At 40.3% G+C, this 21,563-nt stretch overlaps 1 long non-coding RNA gene across 1 annotated transcript; it reads right to left on the reverse strand.

Annotated features, from left to right (window-relative positions):
* Positions 1-4,451: 4,451 nt before the first annotated feature.
* On the reverse strand, positions 4,452-5,179 carry LOC145657558 (uncharacterized). The gene is made up of 3 exons (XR_014123356.1): positions 5,067-5,179; positions 4,649-4,672; positions 4,452-4,548 (listed from the first exon to the last, which is right to left on the reverse strand). It is a non-coding gene; the product is annotated as an uncharacterized LOC145657558 (long non-coding RNA).
* Positions 5,180-21,563: the final 16,384 nt, after the last annotated feature.

Consider the following 21,563-nt stretch of genomic DNA (forward strand, 5'->3'; position numbering starts at 1 on the left):
CTGGACTGCCCTGAGAGAGACAGAGAAGCTGCCTTTCTCCCAGGCCGCTGCTTGTGTGTATATGTACACGGCGTCCTGAGACTCTGGAAGGATGTGTTCACTGGAAGGATGCGTTGGGAGCCGCGCCTCTTAGGAGGGGGTTCTGTAACAGAACGCTCGCCTCTCGCGAGTCATGTGGTTTGGCCCACCACGTGCAGTGACAGGATCTTTGTTTGTATCCACGCCTGCACACACCTGCACCTTGTTTGTCTTTGTGTATTTAAACCTGCATCAGTTTGTGCAGTGTTGTTGGTCATCGTTGATGTAGCATGTTGTTCGTGAGTTAATGTCTAAATGTAACATTCGTAACCATGTTTGTCTAGCTTGTGTTAATGTTAAAAATTGTTAGTGTTAAGTGTCTCTATGGTCACTGTTTGTGTTATATGGGAATGCCACTATAGTCTTTATGTTTTATGTAAATCAATGTTTGTCCACATCGAGAGAGTCTGTGCATCCTGCTCCACACCCTTCGGCACTTGCGTTACACTGAGAGGACACAGAATCTCTATACTCCCTTATGTTTTATGTTATTAATATGTCTAATTCAATGTTAAAAACCTCTTTTCCCTGTAAACACTCTTTTTATTACCTCAGTATATACATAGGTTGTGTATATACACAATATAAACACAGTATATATATACGTATATACACAAACACAAGGTATATATACACAAGTACAAACACAAGGTATATATACACAATTACAAATGAGAAAAACATGTGAGAACAATGAAGTAAGGCAGAGAATACCAGATAAGGGGCGACAGAACTGGCATCAAATAATGTTCTAATCATTCTTTAAAGAATCTGTCAGTCACATATATGTTATGTACAGTATCTTCCAATGAAAATTCACAAAAATCAGCCTTTGTGTACTGTTATTCACGTCACACATATCTCTATATGTATTTCGGTTGTGGGCCTCACTGAGCTTGACAACATAGGTTTTTCTGCAGTTGTCAAACGTTTTAAGCTGGTTGTAGTTCACCTGATCTGTGAACTTTTCAACAGTATGAAACAAACTGGTCTTTTTTCTGTTTTGTTTAGCTTCACTTTTTGTGGCTTAATTGGCTAAAACTCAACAAAGGGAAGTATGATTGTGACCCAGTCTGAAAGATGGTCAGAGATAAATAAGGGCTGATATATCAGTACAAAATTGGGCTTATGTAATGCTTAGACATCCACGGTTAAATTGTTTTCTCAGTCATTAATTGCTGTTCTCAATGTCTTGTCAACTTGATGTTGTATTATGTGTTTGTTTTCTGCTACAGAAGAAGCTGACAGATTTGGCCAGTGCAGTGCAGAGAGAAACTCAAAAGGACTTTCATATTGTGGTTGGTAGTGTTTCTAGCTATGAGATATGGTTTTGGTTACACTGAAGCATAGTAATATTAAAGCTTGTTAAAGTATATAATATTTACCATTTCCCATTCTGGCCTTATACTAGTAGCTACTTAAAAATATTAACACACAAGTAGATTATATTTCTCCTATAATTAGATGATGAGTCTTACACATAAAAAGCATGTAAAATGTGTCTTTTATGTATATGGTGTAACATGCATATTTTATATGTAAGATCATCATCAAAAACACTAAGAAAGTACAAGAACACGTGGCTACTGAGTCAGTGAGTTAACTGAACTCCTCAAAAATCTAAACTTCAATAAATGTTTCATACCATGGCACTGCAGATTAGGAGGACCTCTGTTGGCCAGAAGAGGGATTGCTGACACATTGACTATATGATTAAAGACATTATGAGTAAAGAAATTAATTTTAGTTTGCACCTGTGGTATCTGAGTTACCGGCATTTTTGAAAAAAGGTCAGAAGTGTCTATCACTGAAAAACCAGGTAAAATATATTTGCGCCAAAATAAGACCAATAATAAGACACATCACTCTCCAACATCTACATATCCATTAGTGCTAACACCAAGTGATAGCAGTGCATATACACCATAACTGTATTTAAACAGGTTGTCAACAGCTGCAACAGTTGACCAAAAAAAAAAACAAACTACTGATAGCCTATAGATATGGTGTACCTAATAAATACCTCTGGCAGAGAGCGAGAGAGAGAGACAGAGGGAAGATTTTAACGTAACTGATGTAAAAGATGAGGATCTGGAGCTGGATGAAATTTCTGGAGTGTTCTCTGTAGTGTATAAAGAACTATAAGAGCCACTAAAACAAGGCTTTGACATGTCTGAGATTCTGAAGCAAACATATGAGAGATATTCTACAAGACAAAGAGCAGTTCCACTGTACAACAACCAGGGTTGCTTTGTCATAAAGGATTACCGAAAGGGCCACAGAGAAGATTGGCCCCCAACCATAAAGCTGAAATAATAACAAACTTCTGTCTGTTAGTTTAATTGTCCTAAAACTCTGAACATTTATGTGATGTGCAGGCAGCCACATTTTAACCTGGGTTACACACAGGTGAAATGATCACAGAATGGTGAGAGCGATTGACAAGCTCAGTGTGTGAAATCTCAGACTCACACAAGTATGTCCATTGAAAAGACAATAGCATTCTCCACTCCACATACATGTATGTTTCTAGGGGATTATTAAATGTTATTACTGTAAGGGTCTTTAGTTGGTTGCTCATTCTAAGTGCAGCAGACCCCTTCTGTCTCCTGTCTGTTCTCTCTATGAGCACAGAGAGCAACACCAACTCTGGAGACCAGAGTCAGCTGTAGTCAGAGAAGCTCTGGTCTATTAGCAGCAGAGGGAAGGTATTTATAGGGTTAAGGTGTATACAAGGTCATAGGGACTATAAGGCACAGAGCTCACTGGGGGCAGGTGGAGATGATCTAACTGTTACCAGTGGTCATTCTCTGTGGCCAGTCCAGGGCCCCTCCAGAACCGTTTTGCCCAGCCCATGGCCTTTTCGGTGGCATGCAATCTCATCTGCACCCTCCCCAGTGTTCCCGGACCCACGGTTCACCCAGAACACAGAATCTGCACAAATTCCTGTCCCAGGTGACCTCTGTGACCTCTCTGCCAAGGAGGCGGGACTATGGGATAGGGGGTCAGGTTGTTTCGCATGTTAAGGAGCCATTTGCAGTTGAGCACACGTCAAGTAGGCATGTGTTTCATGTTGTTAGACTGTTTTTTTTTTTATCTGTGTAATTATATTCATTTTTAATCATGATTAAGATGATTAAAAATGTCAAGTTGATTGTATTTATTGTTTTTCCACATTTTAAAAAATATCCATATATATATATATATATATAAGTGGATGTCCATTCAAGAATAAGATTAATAATAATAATAATAATAATAATAATAATAATAATGCTGACTTAATTGAATGTTAATTGAATTAAGTTAATATAACCGAATCATTTATACACAGGAAACTGAACTCTGAATAGTACTTGTTTATTGTTCATCAAATAAATAATATCAAAATAACAAGTGCATCTTTTGTAAGAATGTGTAATTACCAACACGTTATTCACTTTAATAAAGTGGTTTAAAATTGGTACCCATTCACTTTGTGAAGTACAAAGCAGAATAAGTCAGTGCTCATTCACTTTGTGACGTATAATATAGTATTGAAGTGCTCATTCACAACACACAGAATAAATAATTAAAATTGGTATAAATATAAAACTATGTACAACTATTTACAAAGGGGTGAGTGGGGTGGTCAGCAGATCACTGACCCTGTCCAGCATCTCCTCAGTCTTCCCCGCTGCTGCCGCGCAGAAGTGCACCCCATGAAACCTGCTGTGGCCAATCTGTTTGGTCTTGGGTTTGCAGGCCTAGTGTTCGTGCCTGCTCCGCTTCGGGGGGGACGGCCTGTCCATGGGCAGTGGCAGCAGAGGCCTCTGCCTTTTTCTTCCAACATCACGCTGTGGTCTGGAGTACTTCAGGCCCGGCCAGTGCGGCAGGGGCGATGGTGGCAGAAGCCGCATCTCCTTCCAGACCAGAGCTCCTCGGGGTCTCACCGGGAGGAAGAGGAGGCTGGCCTCGGACACGCTGAGAAGCCTACCCAGACACATCCTGCTGGATGTTAAAGTCAAAAGCAGGGTGCCCGTGAGTCAGATGCTCCGGGAGCTTACTCAGTGCGGGAGGGCGAGGTTTCGGGGCCAACATGGGAGTGTTGGACTGGCCAACGCTCAGGCGCAGAACATCCTGTTCCTGCTTTTTGTTCCTGGCATTGTACCTGTAACAAAAAATACAGCCCAGCCTATTAGTGCTCAGCCTTTATAGTCCACAGTGCCAATAAGGTCAATATAAAACCCAGTAAACTCAGCACTGGGTCAGTGTCTGCTGATTCAACTCAAAAAGTTGAATACGGGTCTGGGCCATGAGGCCAGGGCTGCTGAGGACTACGTCCTAGATGACACTGTAGTCCCTCATGACAACAACCCACCTGTTCACCCTGACCCCGACGATGGTCTGACCGGCCAGGTGAAGTGGACAAAGCACCAGGCACACGGCCTGGACAAAGTGGCTGACGCTGGGCCACTGAGCAGTCCAATTCTGTCCAAAAGGTAACGAGAGGAAGAGACATCATGCGCACGCACGTCTGTGGAGACAAAATACTACATGCGCACGCATAAATATTTGACAGGATACTTACTTGAATCCCTAGTCGATACCCAAACTGTAGAAAGAAGAACACACACATCAGTGCCACATATAGAATAGTACCGACACGGTCGCGGTTTGCTTAGTGAACACTTACAATGAACGCGGTACACCGCTGCACGTCTGCAATACATACAATACAGAAATACGGTCGATCTCGAGTTGTGAAGCACCACTTCAGACATGCATGCAAGCTAACTGGGTGTGTTTAATCAGCCATTTTAATGTCATCTAGCCATGGTCAAACACTGTATTTTACACATAAATGACCGAGACGAGCGACCGATTTAGCGAGCTAGCTCGGTCGGTCGGTTGTGCCTGCTAATTTCGCCCATTAAATCTCTTTTACATTCTTGACGTACGTAGACGGGGAATAAAAACCAGGTAAAGAACCAGAGCGTAAAACCTACCGAAAACAGATCGAAGGGCTAAACTTCAAACAACAGGAGAAACCGGCTGTGCTGATCTCCACTGTAATCCGGAGACAGTCAGCTGGTGTTCGGCACCTTTTCCAGTCGCGCTAGTTTACTAGCTAGTTGGCTAACGTACGACAGCTTTCTTTCATAGTAATCGAACAAAGTGGATGTGTTCAGATTCCACTCATACTGAATAAAATGTACTAAAGGTCATAAAGACGGTGAACTACCATGGCGTTGTTCAAGCATAACCCACTAATGTTGCAGACAGTTCACTGTCATAGATGAGAGTAACTTCAGGCATAGAAGAAATGCAGGTGCATATTTTATGTGGGTATAGAATTTTGTATAGTCTTAATAATGTATAATGGACATACAAGTCTTCATGCTTCATACCTTTAATTCTTTCATCTTGTTAATAGTTCTTAATTAATGTAATAATGCTTTACTTTTTATGTTACATGGTATGGAAGAGGGCGGATGGCTGGAGCGTTGTGGAGGAGGCAGTGGGTCTCTGGGATGCTGGGTGAAAATGCTGTCCATACTAAACAAAGAGGGCCAGTTCTTCACCTAGTTCAGAGAAGGTCCAGAAGGGAACTAGTCCCACTTATCATTCAGCATGTAAGGAGGCGATCCACAATCCTCAGTGGTGAGTGGCGTGTCTACCGGCAGGCTCTGTCTCAGCTTGGCTACAGACATTACACAGTTAACCACAGTATATCATACATGGATGCTCCTACAGTGACTCACACCCAGCATATAGAGAGGGCCTGGAGAACATACAAGGAAACTGTTTGGAGGCTTAGAGGTAACCGGACAGAGGAGCTGGTAAAGGATCACTGGACAGCAATAGAAATGTATGAACGGCTAGCACACACACAATAATGGCCCTCTAGGACGATTCATTCATGATCTTGGAAAACTCCAGGAATGAGAAGTCCTACTATGCATATTTATTAACAAGCACATTAATCTGAAGACATCAAGTCATTTTTTTAATGTGTGTTTTATAAATTATTACCAAGTCATTTATACATTTCTTAACAGACAACTTAGAATGATAAGTTTATTTGAAAGTGTGTCGTTTATAAATGGCCTACAGACATTTATAGATATTTGTGTATATTGAATAGTTTTCACCTTAGCGGCTGTAAAATGCTACAGATAATTTCTATATGACAAGTAATTTAGAAACTTCAGCTGCTGTTTGTTACTGTTTAACAAATAATTTGTATGGCTACACTTTTTAATTATTTTAACAGGTTCACAAAGACTCTTAGGAGCCAGGATTAGTAAAGCTGTCATTTTAATAATATATTAACTAATGGTGCATATCCTCTGAATTCCTGAATTGGTCACCATTAATTCTGAAATTGTAACATACATATTTCCATTAACATTTAAGGTGTTTAGCAGACTCTCTTATCCAGAGTGAGTTTGTTGTGCATAACACAATAGCATATTTCATAAATGCAATTAAAACTTTTTTATTTTTTAATAAGTTTTAATAAGTGCAAAACTAATGTTCAGGTAAGTGCATCTTCAGTCGGCGTATGAAGACAATGAGGGACTCTGGTGTTCAGACAACTAGAGAAACTTCACCACCTGTAGGGCTACAACAAGGAGTCTTGATGCTTGTCTTCCAGGCCTCTTAAAGGATGGAGGTTAAGCAGGTTGTACCTGAAGCTCAGTGAGTTCTAGGTACAGGTTGGGTTTCACCATTGTAAGGCTCGTGACATGACAGCAACTGGTTATGGCTACGGCAAAGTTTTACACGAGTGGACAGAGTTACCAGGGCATTCTTATATCTTATAAAGTGTAGGCAAGAAAACCTGTAGACTGTGAATATTACAGCAGGACATGTATAGTCCCAAGATGCCTCAAAGACATGTAGACTGTGAATATTACAGCAGGACATGTCCTCAAAGACAATGCCCACACAGAGGGTTTATTGTAAAACATGTTAAAAGAAGGCAAGAGGTAAGAAAATCTCTTGTTATTCTAGGAAATACGACCTGCCACCTAAAGCCCCTGGAGCCCCAACTCCAAACCCTACACACAGTAACCTAACAACATTCTGAACATTTACTTTAACTAAATGCAGATCCATTGTTCCTGCACGTATGCAATAGCACAATTCATTATCTAATAAAGAATAGCGCTTAAAAACCCAATTAAGCATAACATCTGACTTCCTGATCTGTTCATGATCAGATAATTATGACGTGAGAGCTTAGATACATCTTATAAATGATTACTAATATATTAATTCATGATGAATAACACTAACTCATTAGTTCATGATTAGTTCATTATGAATTACAAGCATATAAATGCTCTATAAACTATCATTATTATAAAGTGTTACCCTTAAATGCTTCATGCCCTCTCCATTCCTTCTTCTCTGACCTGTCTCCCAGATGGAGGGACAAACTAACACTTGCTTTCTTCAAACATAGACTGGACTCATTTACTTGTGGAGTATTTTAAGATTATTTGTTTGTACAGTATTTAAAGAGTACTTATTTGTGGAGTATTTAAGAATATTTATTTATGGACTATTTTAAGAGCATTTATTTGTAGAGTATTTTAATCCTGCACATATGGAAATATCATTGTAATGGTCCACTAGTAAAGACACATGGATACACTCCTAGTGGATACAAAAGAAAAGGTATTTATTGGCTCTCAGTAGTCCAGTGCAAACAAAAAGCCATATCCAATAAAAAACAAACAAAAATATAAAAAAAAAACCCGAAAATGCAGTATTTACAAGTATTTACAAGTTCAAGGGGAAAAAATCCAGCAATCATAAATTCTCCAACATCAATCAACTTCAAAACACAACTCTATTGAATTTTCCCTTAGAAACATATATAAGGAAACATCACCACAGGAAATTATGTGACATCACTTCCTTTCTTTGGGAAGGAAAATTCCCCATAAACGTCCCCTTCAACACAGGCTACAGTTTCTTTTCACTCCAAAACAATGTGGAAGCTTCTCCACAAAAATAATCACAGGTAAGTTCATTTTTCTCTTGATCTACTTTGTTTTACCTACTTAGTTAAAATAAACAAACTTTCCTGGCAACATAAACATTAAACTTAAACTCCAGAAACAAAATTATAAGAACAATATTTAATCTCAAATACTTACAGTACCTTTCTCTAATGAGCGAGGGGAATCATACGTGACATCCCTCCGCCCAACACAAAACAACCCATGTTGAGTTTCATGATAAAGTTCTCAGGAACGGCTGTGGAAAAAACTGTACTGATACATTGGTCTGGATTCAACCCATGTATCACTCATTCAGGAATCTGAAATTGGCCTTGTGCTCTGCTCTAGCACTTGGCCTACAAAATTATAATCTGACCTTCCACCTTTACGTTTCTGAAAACGGCTCCACAGCCATGGGCGTCCTGGCCCAGGAGCACGGTGGCAGTTGTCGCCCTGTGGCCTACCTTTCCAAACCTTTTGATTCGGTCGTTCAAGGCATGCTGGCCTGCTTACGCGCCGTGGCTGCCTCTGCCCTGCTGGTCACTGACGTAGAGAAATTGGCACTGTCTCATCCAATGGTTCTTCACACTTCACATCAAGTTATTATATTCTGAATAACATTCAAACACAGCACATGACAGCACAGCAACGTTTGGGCCTTGAGGCCATCCTCTGTGCCACTCGGAATTTAACCATTAAATCACACATGACCCTGTGCTCACCTGCTAGTCTGTTACAATCATTTTTGACATCGGTAAATCATTCTGCTGACTCTGTGCCCTACGACTGCATGGAGGTTATCCATGAGTCCTCTAGCATGCGTTCTGAACTTTCTAGCATGCTGCTGGAAGGCGGCTATCACATTTTTGTAGATGGCTCATGTTTTAAACCGTCTGACTCTGAAATTGTCTGTGGTTATTCTATCTGATTTCTGCGTAACCTCATTTGGGAGGCTCACTCTCTCCTTTACAGGTCTTCTCAAGCAGCTGAACTAATGGCATTAACCAGGGCCTGCCATCTATTCCAGGATCAGTTTGTCACCATATACACTGATTCCTGTTATGCGTTTGGGGTTGTTCATGACTTCGGTAAGATTTGGCACCCCAGGAGGTTCCGCAGCTCAGACGGTAAACCCATATCTAATCCAGGACTAGTGTCTGCACTTTTGTCTGCATGTACACTACCAGCTCGGCTGGCTATTGTAAAGGTCAAGGGTCATGACACAACCTCTGAATCTGACCACAAGGTGGTCAGCAGTGTTGTGAGATCATAATGACGCCCAGTGCCACCACCAAATTGTCACCATTTGAGGAAATTTATGGTAGACTATTTACCACCCCATGTAGCAGAGGTAACCCAGGTGTTTCTCTTTGAGGTGACATGGACGTGATCCTGGTTGACTACACCAAAATGTTGATTGAGAAATTGAACAGTCCTCAGGCACCCAACGCAACGTTTCTGCTACACATTTGACTCCTGCAGGTTAATTGACAAACAATTGCAGATATTATTTTTAGCGTTATTACCTCCATGTTTGAGAGTGGTGGGGGTGTAGCTCAGTGCTAGAGTGCATACTTTGCATGTCTGAGGTCCTTGGTTCCATACTCAGCACCTCCAGCCTAGTTGACTGATCTTTAGAACAGCTGCATGTGCCTTAGAATTTAGAGATATCCCCTCTAAAAGTGGTTCATTTTGGAAGCGTATGCAGCTGTGCTTTACGCTGATGCTGTCGATAGTGCACGATCAGCTTCCAATGACAGTTACTCATGAGTCATAAGGCTGTCAATATTTTCAGAAACTTCCAACCCTTTCAAGGCTTTTCTACTGTCAGAGATAAGGTGCAAGCTCGTGCATTGTTAAAGGCCAGTTCATGATGGCCAAGTGGCCAAGTGGCAAGGCGTTGGTCTTGTAAACCAAATACCATGGATTTGATCCCTGTTCGTGCCTTTTGGAAGGTTGTATTCATCTGGGAGCTTCAAGTTGGTTCATGGAAGCCAGACAAAGATGTGCTGAGGAAAAACATGTTTATCCAAATCTCAGGCTCTTTTCTTTCTTGTCTTCCCCTCATGCTCTCTCTCCTTAGGGAAATAGTTCAGGGACACATACTCTTGTGTCATAAGTATCTGGCAAAAGGCCTTTATACAACATCCACCACTCTCCTAGCTCACCGCAAGCAGTGAAACACCACGTTGAGCTGCTCTCCTCCAGTCATATATCCTTCTTTGTTTATTTGTCGTGAATGCCATCATAGCTTCAACGACCGGTGCCGTTGATCCAGTTTGGGTTAAAGATGATGGGTGTATTACATGAGCTTCATAAACCAGATGTTTCGACTCAAACAAACTGCACCTTGTTTAGTCCATTAATAAAAGAGGATGTGGTCATAGACTGGCAAACTCTTGACGGCATGGGCCTTAAAGTCTTGCCATGGTCCTCATCTGAGAACGGAGGTCCATACAGAGATCCATAATAGCTGATGCTGTGTGGATCATTCCTGCCAGACTGCTGGCCTGTGGAGTTGATGACAGATCTCACACTGGAGCTCTGCATTTGGGACAGAGGCAGTCAGGGCAGTCTGCAATGTATCATTACAGTGTACTGGTGAATAGAGGGCTTAGATCAGTGTACTGGTGAATAGAGAGCTTAGAACAGTGTAGGGGTGAATAGAGGGCTTAGATCAGTGTAGGGGTGAATAGAGGGCTTAGATCAGTGTAAAGATGAATAGAGGGCTTAGATCAGTGTAGGGGTGAATAGAGAGCTTAGATCAGTGTACTGGTGAATAGAGGACTTAGATCAGTGTACTGTGTGACACTCGTCTGTCCTCTGTAACAGCTGACCCTGATGCTCGGATTGGCTGGAATGGCCAAGTACTCTCTCACTCAGCCAGGTGGGGTGGAAGGGCAGGGCAGGACAGGGCAGGTGGCAGAGGCCACAAGGTAGAGGTGGAGAACGGGAGGTGCAGGTGGTGGAGGGCAGTGTTACCAAAGGCCAGCATGCAAGAGTGAGAGTGAGAGAATGTGAAATAGAGAGAGAATGTGAGAGTGTGTGAGTGTGTGTGTGTGTGTGTGTGTGTGTGTGTGTGTGTGAGAGAGAGAGAAAACACACATACACACACACACACCTGATAGTTAGACAGACAGACATGACAGAAGAGTGAAAGGTTCATTCAGCCAAAACGAATGATCTGCATTAAACACTTAATTAAATCTATGTATTAACAATTTACTATTTGCCATACAGTAGACAGCTCTGCCTTGAGATCTGAAGTAAATGTATTTTTTATTTAATATAGAATGTACCGTGAAAAATAAATTCTGGTTTTAAAAAATTTCTCTTTATTACCACTGTCAGTGTTACAACACTGCCACCTGTTAGTAGATCGACTCCGGTTTCGTAGATTAATTCCTTTTAGTTTTGTAGACTAATTAAGTCACTTTATCAGATGCCTAAATGACAGAAAAAATACATTCACCCTCTGACAGGAGGTGAACAAGCAATGTAAACAAGCAGTGTAAACACAAACAAGTCCACCAACTAACAAATATGTACAAGACAAGCCTTATAGATGTGAAGAAACACAGAGGACCAAGGAGTGGAACTGATCGAGATGAAAATACATTTTTCAGGAATTGCTAAATTGCAGCTGTACCTAGAACAGTTTTATTGTTTTATGATAACTCATGAACTCATGAACATGGTTTGCACAGTTTTGGGGAGTTTTGTTGTTCTTTTTGTTTTGAATTTTTGTTGATAGAAATATCTGACTAGGGTTACACAAGGCAGTGTGAACAGCAGGGCTCTTACACGTGTTTCTTGAACTTCCTGGGAGTCCCGTAAGGATGCAAGAATTCTCTGAACACGGATGTGATGATTTAAATGAAAGAGGAAACATTTTGATCAGTTTTTTAAATCTAAATGAAGTTAGCGTAAGTTCCAGTGGGATAACAGGCGTGTTGAAAGTCTTCCTTAGAATAAGGAAACGCCTCAGTGCACTTGGAAAACCTGTCTACAGTCACTAGCAAGTACTTCAACTGACCACAAGGTGGAATGTGCATAAAGTCTATCTGTAGACACTGAAAGGAATATTCTGGAGCCAGTAAAGCATCATATTTGGCTTGTGTTTTACCCTGGTTGCTTCTGGCACAGGTTAAACAGCTATCTAGGAGGAGTTTTACAGTGAGACGTTTTGCAGAGATACAAGGGAGAGAGTAAGCCTCCCAAATGAGGTTAGGCAGAGAGCAGACAGAAAAACCACAATTTCACAAAAGAGAAATTCAGAGTCAGTTGGTTTAAAACATGGGCCATCTAGAAAAATGTGATAGCTGCCTATTTCTAATATCAGTCATGTTAGGAGGCATAACCCTACACAGTTTTTCACCCAGCATTATGAATGGAGCAGAAATATTCATGTGGGGATGGAGCCATGCTCCGAAGTTTCACGCTGCTATAGAGAATTGAGGTTAGTATAGAGGGCGGATGTGGCATGCCATCTGCTCCTCCTCCAGAATATGTCACTACAGACACATTCACCTGATTAAGCGCTTCTCAAAGTGATAAAGCAATGCCTTACACAATTCCTTTGATGTTTTTGCTTTCTTTTTTTCATTGCTTTAACGTGCTCTTCCTCTCTGCAATATGCAGGATGATCCGTTGTTCAAAATGATATGACGTTTAGTTTATGGGATCATTATACAGCGTATCGCTGTATTGGACACTTCTAGCTATAGCAAGCTAAGCTGTGGTTAGTTCCTACAACTAATGTGAGCTAGCTACCTGTCCATCCATACGTTCAGTGAACAAATAGGTGACAACTCAAGAGATCCAGCTGTGCACAACCGCACTGTTTCACAATATTAAGCCAGCTTGTGTACCCCGACAATTCTGTCTACTGGTTGTAATGCTGCCTTTTGTTCTGGCAATGTTAACATCACGAGGCAAGCGACAGTACTGGGTCTGTGAACCTTTACTGTAAAAACATGTCAAAATGAAATTGCGTGCGTGTGTGCGTGTGTGTGTACGTGTGAGAGAGAGAGACTGGCAGACTCCCCTCCCCAACAGGTCCATTAGTAAAAAAAAAATTTTCATCTGGAAATCTAAGTTGCTATATTGTGCTGTGTAATGTTAAACGTAGCACAACAATGTCCTGTAGGTCACATAAATAACGTAAGTAGCCTAATGTCATAATAACAAATATGAACAGGAATGATCAACCACTACAAACAGAATGTTAAAATATTAAAAATAACAAGTTGATTACAAATCAAGTAAACATTTAGAAAGTGAAACCTAACCAGAAAACGAAAGTTGTTGTGAAAGATAGAAAATCACAACAACAAAAAACAACACAATAACATGTTGAAAAGATCTGCGCTAACATTAACAGGCATCGCTGTTGTGTCACCATAGCAACCACAGCAGCTAGGGTTTTTACACAGGATACAAGATTTCATTACATTGTGATTAGCAAACTAACATTTTCAAAAGAAACATAAAATAAAAAATAATATCTCTGTACCTGTGATGATATATAAACATGTAAAAATCAATTGCTTGTTAATATGTTTGTCTGTCTCTGTGTGTGTGTGTGTGTGTGTGTGTGTGTGTGGGGGGGGGGGGGGGGGGGGGGGTGAGAGACAGACTTGGCTCCCCTGGTAGAAGGAACAGAATGAATATAGTTAGCAAATGAAAGAAAAGCCACAGGAACTAAAATTAGTCTATCCCTTCCCAAAACAAAACCCATTAAAATGTACATAGCACATATAATGTAGAAAGGGATTCAAGAATAAAACCATGTTCTAATCCCAAAATTATTGGACGGAGTTTAACTTGACACAACCAACCTCCAGATCCGTTAATGAAAGCGTGTGGTCCAACGCACCTATATAATTGCTCTGAAAGTGTTTGCACACACAAATGGCATAATACATGCAGGTAACAGAAAAATGTAAAAGTAAAGAAACATGGAGTTGTTTTGGTGAAATTGATAAGACAAACATTCATACGTTTATGAGAACCTGAGTGTAATATCTTGTAATAGTTCCCCTCCACCACAGTGTTCATATGAACTGTGTGTTTGAGATGCACATATACTGTGTGTATGTATGTATGTAAATGAAAACACAGGATTAACACAGGAAAGTTTGTATATTTTAACTAAATAGGTAAAACAAAAATATATTAAGAAAAAAATGAACTTACCTTTGATTTATTTTGTGGAGAGTCTTGTATTTGAAGGGGAGCTTTATGGGGACTTGTCCTGCTTAAAGACAGGAAGTGACATTACCACTCATTACCACTCACCGTTACAATAATTTGAACAATGAGGGGAACTCTTAAATAAAACATGTTGACAAATGGCAACTAAACTATTTAAACTATTTAAAATATGTTACAGACAAACTTGCCTGTTTTTCCATGACTTGACAAAAGTATTTACAGTTGCATTAAATTACATCACAGGACCTCATAGTAGTGTGTGTGTGTGTGTGTGTGTGTGTGTGTGTGTGTGTGTGTGTGTGTGTGTGTGTGTGTGTGTGTGTGTGTGTGTGTGTGTGTGTATTTAAACATACAGAGTTATAATTATATGTGTATGTACAAGATTGGTCACTGTGACGGGATCAAGAGGGATTGGAGCAGTTCAGCTCCAGTTCCTGACAAAAAGATCACAACAGCATCACTGCACAAGATCTTAACAAGTAGGTATGCATAATGTTTCAGCAGTTACCATAGTAACCACTTCTACAGATTTGTGTCTGTGTCCTCTGGTGAGCTTAGTACCTCCCACTTCCATATCAGTATCCAGTCAAATTCAATCAGGAAGTAACTAGTACAGTGATGGAGAACTGTTTAGAAATCAAGCTAAAACAAATCTGGATCTTGAATAGAGATATTGTTGTAAATGTAGAATAGAGACATACTCAGAGTTCAAAGTGAATGAACCAGTGGAGAGAATGAGCCACACGGGGGGGGGGTTATACACCCACAACAACAACAACAACAACAACAACCACCCTGATCACCACCTGTGCTCCGTCATAACTATGATCACTGCTGAAGCTCCAGTCTGTCATATTAACACACAGCATAATCACTACACCATCACTGACTACATTTACATATTAACACACAGCATAATTACTGCACCATCACTGACTACATTTACATATTAACACACAGCATAATTACTGCACCATCACTGACTACATTTACATATTGACACACAGCATAATTACTACACCATCACTGACTACATTTACTTATTAACACACAGCATAATTACTGCACTATCACTGTACATTGTCAACGTGTTTCTGTGTTTAATGTCACTCACTTTGTATAGGTAGTCTGCTACAGTGTACTAACATTTTAGGGTCAGATAACAGTGCATTTTGCTTTGAGCTTGTGTTTGTGTGTTCCAACGGGTAATGTAGTTTAGCTTTTGTAGTGTTATCATTTGGTTTGGTCTGATTGTTTGTATTTCAGACTGGTCCTGGTGTGTTACAGTGTTAGTATTTGTTAATGAACTCAGTGTCAGGACCAGCTGTGTGAGGGGACCAGCTGTGTGAGGGGACCAGTTGTGTGAGGGGACCAGCTGTGTGAGGGGACCAGCTGTGTGAGGGGACCAGCTGTGTGAGGGGACCTGCTGTGTGAGGGAACCAGCTATGTGAAGGGACTCTTTTCTCTGCTCAGCTCTTGGCACTGCAGGGCTTTATAGTGGTACCAGTAGTAGTCACTGTTTTTTTAAGTATAGCCAGTATTTAATAATCCTTTTTTGAATTTGGAATAATAGTGTAAATTGGCCTAATTTAGCTCTACAGGCATTATTTGTTGCTTTCCTGTGCACGTTCAGGATATTTTTACAGAATTCAGAGTGCATAATTTCAGCTGGGTGTTTGATCCATTGTGAGTGGCCCTCACACTTCACAACCATAGAGCAGAATTGGTTGTATGATAGACTGGAATATTTTGAGCCAAACTTGAATTTGTATTTGAATGTGAATTTGACATTTGATTGCATAGAATGCCCTGTGTGTTTTTTCTCTCAGTTGACTGACTATTGGATTGAAGTTTCCAGTTGAACTAATCTTTAATCCTGAGTAATTGTAATTTATACAGGTTTCTAGTGTTTGTGTCCATAATGTGAAACTTGTGTGGTGTGTTTGCCTGAGATCTGGTTCTTTTTGGAAAATGATGGTTTTGGTCTTTTTCAGGAATTGTTTACTTGGGTGTTTAATCATTTCATTTCAAATGCCATCAGACCCACTTGCTTTCTTTGGTTTTAAGAGTAGAAATTTGATTTCTAAGTTCCTGCTCAGTAATGGGTGAGTCCAAGGGATTCTAGAAGTCTTTTATTGGTAGTTCTAATATATTAAATTTTTCAGTTATATGCTTTTGTTCAGGTCTTGTATTTTTGAGTAATTGATTGTAAAGAGATGTAATATGTGTTATCAAATATGTGTTTTGAAAAGCCAATTCTTCTTATTTAGATTTATTAAGAGTGTTCAAGAAATGTGTCTAAAAGTGTTTAAATTGTTGAGATTGCTTTCTGGATCTCCTCTGTGCTGTTTTGGGCCCATCTGTATCGTCTCCTAGTATTAAACAGCTTACTGGTCAGTGTGGGTGCAGCGCTGTTAGTCTCTGTCCTATTAATGAACACAGTGATTTGGCTGTGATCAGACAGAGGGGTTAGTAGCTTTACAGTGAATGTACTGAAAGAGAAAGGATCTAAATCTGTTATCATCACCATATTGCCAAAAGGTGAGCAAAAGGTGGATCTCCCCAAAGAGTCCCCTCATAACCTACTGTTGACAATGTACAGACCCAGATTTTGACAGAGCTGCAGGAGGTCTTTTCCATTCCTGTTTACCTGTGTGTCAGAATGATATCAGGAAAGAAATGTTTCCTTGTATTAACAGCCCTGTGGACCTCGAGAAATGTGTACTTTGAAAATGATCAGAACATTCTTGGAAAATACAAAACATGCCAAAGGGGTTCGGGTGGAAGAGGACTTTCCAGATCTGGCAGGTTTTATACAGTCTTTTCAGTGTTTGAGAAGCAATTTATAGGAGGAAGGTTTTACTGATTTAAACCTGCAACTTAACGATGAAGGTAAGAAGACTGCTAAATTTTTGGGTCACTTTTTTGTTTAGATTTAATGTTCATTTTCAAAATGAGTGTGTGTGGTGTGGCAGCACTTAATGGGGCCAGGGATGTGAATAAAAGAACACAGTTTTTTCAGTTAATCAAATTTAAAGGAAATGATGTAGATTTTGCTCAAGGAACTCATAGTGATAGACAGAATGAAGCAGACTGGCTGAAAGAGTGAGAAGGTAAAGCCTTCCTTAGTCACAACAGCACCATGTCTGGGGGCGTGGCTGTGTCATGTCTGGGGGCATGGCTGTGTCATGTTTGGGGGCGTGGCTCTGCCCCTTCCCAACAGCTGGGTTCACAATTTGTAGTGGAGGATATTGATGCTCTTAAAGTAAAAAAAAAAAAAAAAAGTAGCCAACCTGCTTGGGGTAAAGGCACAGGGGGCCCTGGTGTGTTCTCCTTTTCAGAACGCGACACAGATGTACACTCTGTCCAAGTTTTACTTTGGTTTAGAGCATAAACATGGTCAAAGCAGATGGATACATGCCTTGAAGTCTGGTACTGTACTCTGAGATCCTGTAGAGATTGTAGAAGAGCAGCACAGTTCTAAACTAGGCTGTATACCAGCGAATATAGATCACACCAAGAGTTGGAAAATATTTTCTTAGATGTTTCTACTCAGCTAGAAGAAGAGGCTGTATTGGGTCGTGAGCCACTGTCCCTGGTGGAGTTGCAGGTTCCCCTTCAGAACATGGAGGGTGGGAAAGCCCCAGGTATTGATGGACTGCCAGTGGAGTTTTACAAATCCTTCTGGTCTGTGGGTGGAGAGGATGTGCTGAACAATGAACAACAGTCATACAAAAGGAAGCACTCTTTATTTGTGGGTATAATTACACACAGAAGAAGAAAGCACAATGTCAACTTCTGAATTGAATAAGATGGCAGTGTGGCTCAGTAGGAAGTGTTTGAGGGTCAAAGTGACAGTAGCATTGTAAAGGTGGTGAAGAGTCGTATAGTGTTAGATTTTAAGTTTTATTCTGCTATGAATGATATGACTACTTTTTAAAATATTTGGGGTTACAGTGATGTTTTGTGAAAGATTTTTTTTGGTGTTTCTTTAAATGTTATTTTTCCTTTTTGAAACTGTATGGTGTGGTTGAATGTGCTTGTATATAATTGTTTAATAAAGTTTATTGAGAAATCTCAAAATTTATCTCTGTCCTTCTCCATCTGGGTCCCCATGGGGCTCTCTCTCTCTCTCTCTCTCTCTCTCTCTCTCTCTCTCTCTCTCTCTCTCTCTCTCTCTCTCTCTCTCTCTCTGTCTTCCCCTTCTCCATCTGGAGTCCAGGTCTTGGAGAGAGAGAGAGAGAGAGAGAGAGAGAGAGAGAGAGAGAGAGAGAGAGAGAGAGGGAGGCGACCCAGACTCCAGATTGAGGGAGAGACAGAGGGAGAGAGAGAGGGATGGTTGCACAGGCACCCAGACATCAGATGGAGTGAGAGAGAGAGAGAGAGAGAGAGAGAGAGAGAGAGAGAAAGAGGGTGAGCCACATGGGGACCCAAACTCTCTCTCTCTCTTTCTCTCTCTCTCTCCCTCCATCAGGAGTCTGGGTCCCCGTGTGCATCTCCCTCTCTCTTGCCAAAGCTTTGATAAAGACATTAACACTAACAACAGATGACAACAACAATATTCTAACTGCTTACAATATTAGTAACAACAACAATAATAATAGAACTACAACACACCCAATACCAATACCAATAATAATAATAATAATAATAATAATAATAATAAAAATTATTATAACAACAATAATAACAATAACAACAGCAACAACAACAACAACAACAACAACAACAACAACAACAATAATAATAATAATAATAATAATGTCTCTGTGTCTCTGGTATCTGATTTGGTCACTCATTGTCACTCAGACTGGTAGGAGTGAACGTACAGCGCTGCCAGTGTGCTGAACTCTTTATGTTCACCAACAACATACGGCAGCTTCTCCTCATCAGGGAATATGTGGCTAATTTTCTTAAAGAATTTAGTTCTAATCTGTCTAAATGTTGTACATTCATTCAGAAAGTGCAGAAAGTGCAGCTTTCTCGATCTTATAGTCCTGCCACTGCTGATACAGTCTCTGCTCTTCAGGACTGTTTATGTCTGCTGGTCTCTATGGCCAGGCGGTGAGTCTGTACTTGGTCAGGGTGGACCTCAGTTTTGGATCAGACCATGTTCTTAGGTAATCTGCCACGCTGTACCTTTGACTTAGGGCCAGATAACATTTTGATTGAGTTTCCCAATAAGTGTTGTTGTTTTGTTTGAGTTGTTTTGTAATTCTGGTGATTCTGATTGGGTTTGCTGTTATTTTCTGGTCCTGAGCATGTGTAGTGTTAGTGTGTGTTAGTGTAGTGCTAGTGTGTGTTAGTGTAGTGTTACTGTGTTAATGCTGAACTGTATTTCCAGACCAGCTGACTGAGGGCACTGTTCTCTTTGCTCAGCTTTTGGTACTCCAGACCTTTAGAGTGATATAAGTTTGGCTCGCTGTGTTGTAAATGTGTCCAGAATTTAACTGCCCTTTTTTCTGTCTTTATTATTAATAGATCTCTGCCCAGCTCTGCCCCGTGTGCTTTGTTTGTGGTATTCCTGTGCACCTTTAATGAAGTTGGTGCACTTAAGAATAAAATCATTAGGCACAAAAAATTATTACCTTAGTATAATGAGCACATTCACAATTTAAATCAAAACACTCTCCTCACATAATGCAGAAAAGATGGTCCATGCATTTATTACATCAAGATTGGACTACTGTAATGCAGTAATATCTGGCGGTAACTTTAAGCACCTAAACAAGCTTCAGCTAGTTCAAGATGCAGCAGTCAGTTCTTACAACATCTTCTTTGATCACATATCTCCTATCTTAGCTACTTTACATTGGCTCCCAGCAGAATTTCATATTGATTATAAAATACTTCTAATAACCTACACAACACTGAACCTTAGGGAACCAGAGTACCAGTAGCATTTTCCTATAAAGCTCCCACATTATAGAATAACCTTCCTGTAAATGTTTGAGATTCAGACAGTCCCAATATTTAAGACCAGGCTGAAAACACGTCTACTCTTAACTACTTCCCATCTTAGGTAAAGGTGTAGATCTGTGGTCCATGGGCACTGAGAGTTCTGGTAAACTGGGATGTGATGATGCTGTCACTTCACCCCTCTTTTGTCACTCAAGTTTGTTGACTGAGAGCAGCAGAGTGCTGATGTTCCAGGGTGCCATTATGCCTGTATTTCTTTCTGGCTCTATCCTTCCTTTTAGCTATGCTGCTATAGCTACATCTGCCAGAGTCCATCTTTGCACATAATAGTTCCAGGCTCCACCTGTTCCTGTTGGCTCCTGTTGTCTGAAGTTCACCCGTGTTACACCACTGCTGTGTTCCCTTCACTGGCTTCCAGTAGCTGCTCACATCAGATGTAAAAACCCCGATGTTCACTTAAAAAGCCAAGAATGGAGCAGCTCCTCCCTACATGATGACACTGGTCAAAGCCCAGCCCCAACCTCAAATACACCTTCCTTCAATTCTCATGGAAGACAAGCATCAAGACTCTTCCCTGACCATCTCCCAGATGGAGGGACGAACTAACATCGTCTCTTGCTGTCTTCAAACATAGACTGAAAACTTGTGGAGTATTTAAGAATATTTATTTGTGGAGTATTTAAGAGGGTTTTTTATGGAGTATTTCTGACCACTAATCCTGCACTTATGGAAATATCATTGTAATACTCCAGTGGTAAAGACAAATGGCTACACTCCAAGTGGATACAAAAGAAAAGGTTTTTATTGGCTCCCAGTGCTCCACTGCAAAAGAAAAACCACATCCCATCAAAAACATACAAAAATGTTCAAAAAAGGAAAGTTTAGCATTTACGAGGATAAAAGTCCAGCAATCATAAATTCCCCAGTATCAATCAACTTCAAAACTTCAAACATTTTCCCTTAGAAACTTAAATTTGGAAAAACAGCAAATTAGGTAATGTCACTTCCTGTCTTTGGGCAGGCATATTCTCAATAAAAGTCCCCTTTAACACAGACTATGGTTTCATTTCCCTCCAAAACACCATGGAAGTCTCTCCACAAAAATAATCACAGTTATGTTATTTTTCTCTTAATCTACTTTTTTTTTTTCCTACTTCAATCAAATATACAGACTTTCCTAGCTAGATAAACATTATAGTTAAACTCAAATAACATATTATAAGAACAATATTTCATCTCACATACTTACAATAAATTTCTCTTTCCCTGCAGGTCCTCACTAAATAACACTATTTCCATCTTAACCATCACTCATTAAATCACATAATCTGTAAAGTTTAACCAGAAAATTCC

Source organism: Electrophorus electricus, chromosome 1, assembly GCF_041902795.1.
Source record: "Electrophorus electricus isolate QZ-2024a chromosome 1, ASM4190279v1, whole genome shotgun sequence".
Taxonomy (NCBI): domain Eukaryota; kingdom Metazoa; phylum Chordata; class Actinopteri; order Gymnotiformes; family Gymnotidae; genus Electrophorus; species Electrophorus electricus.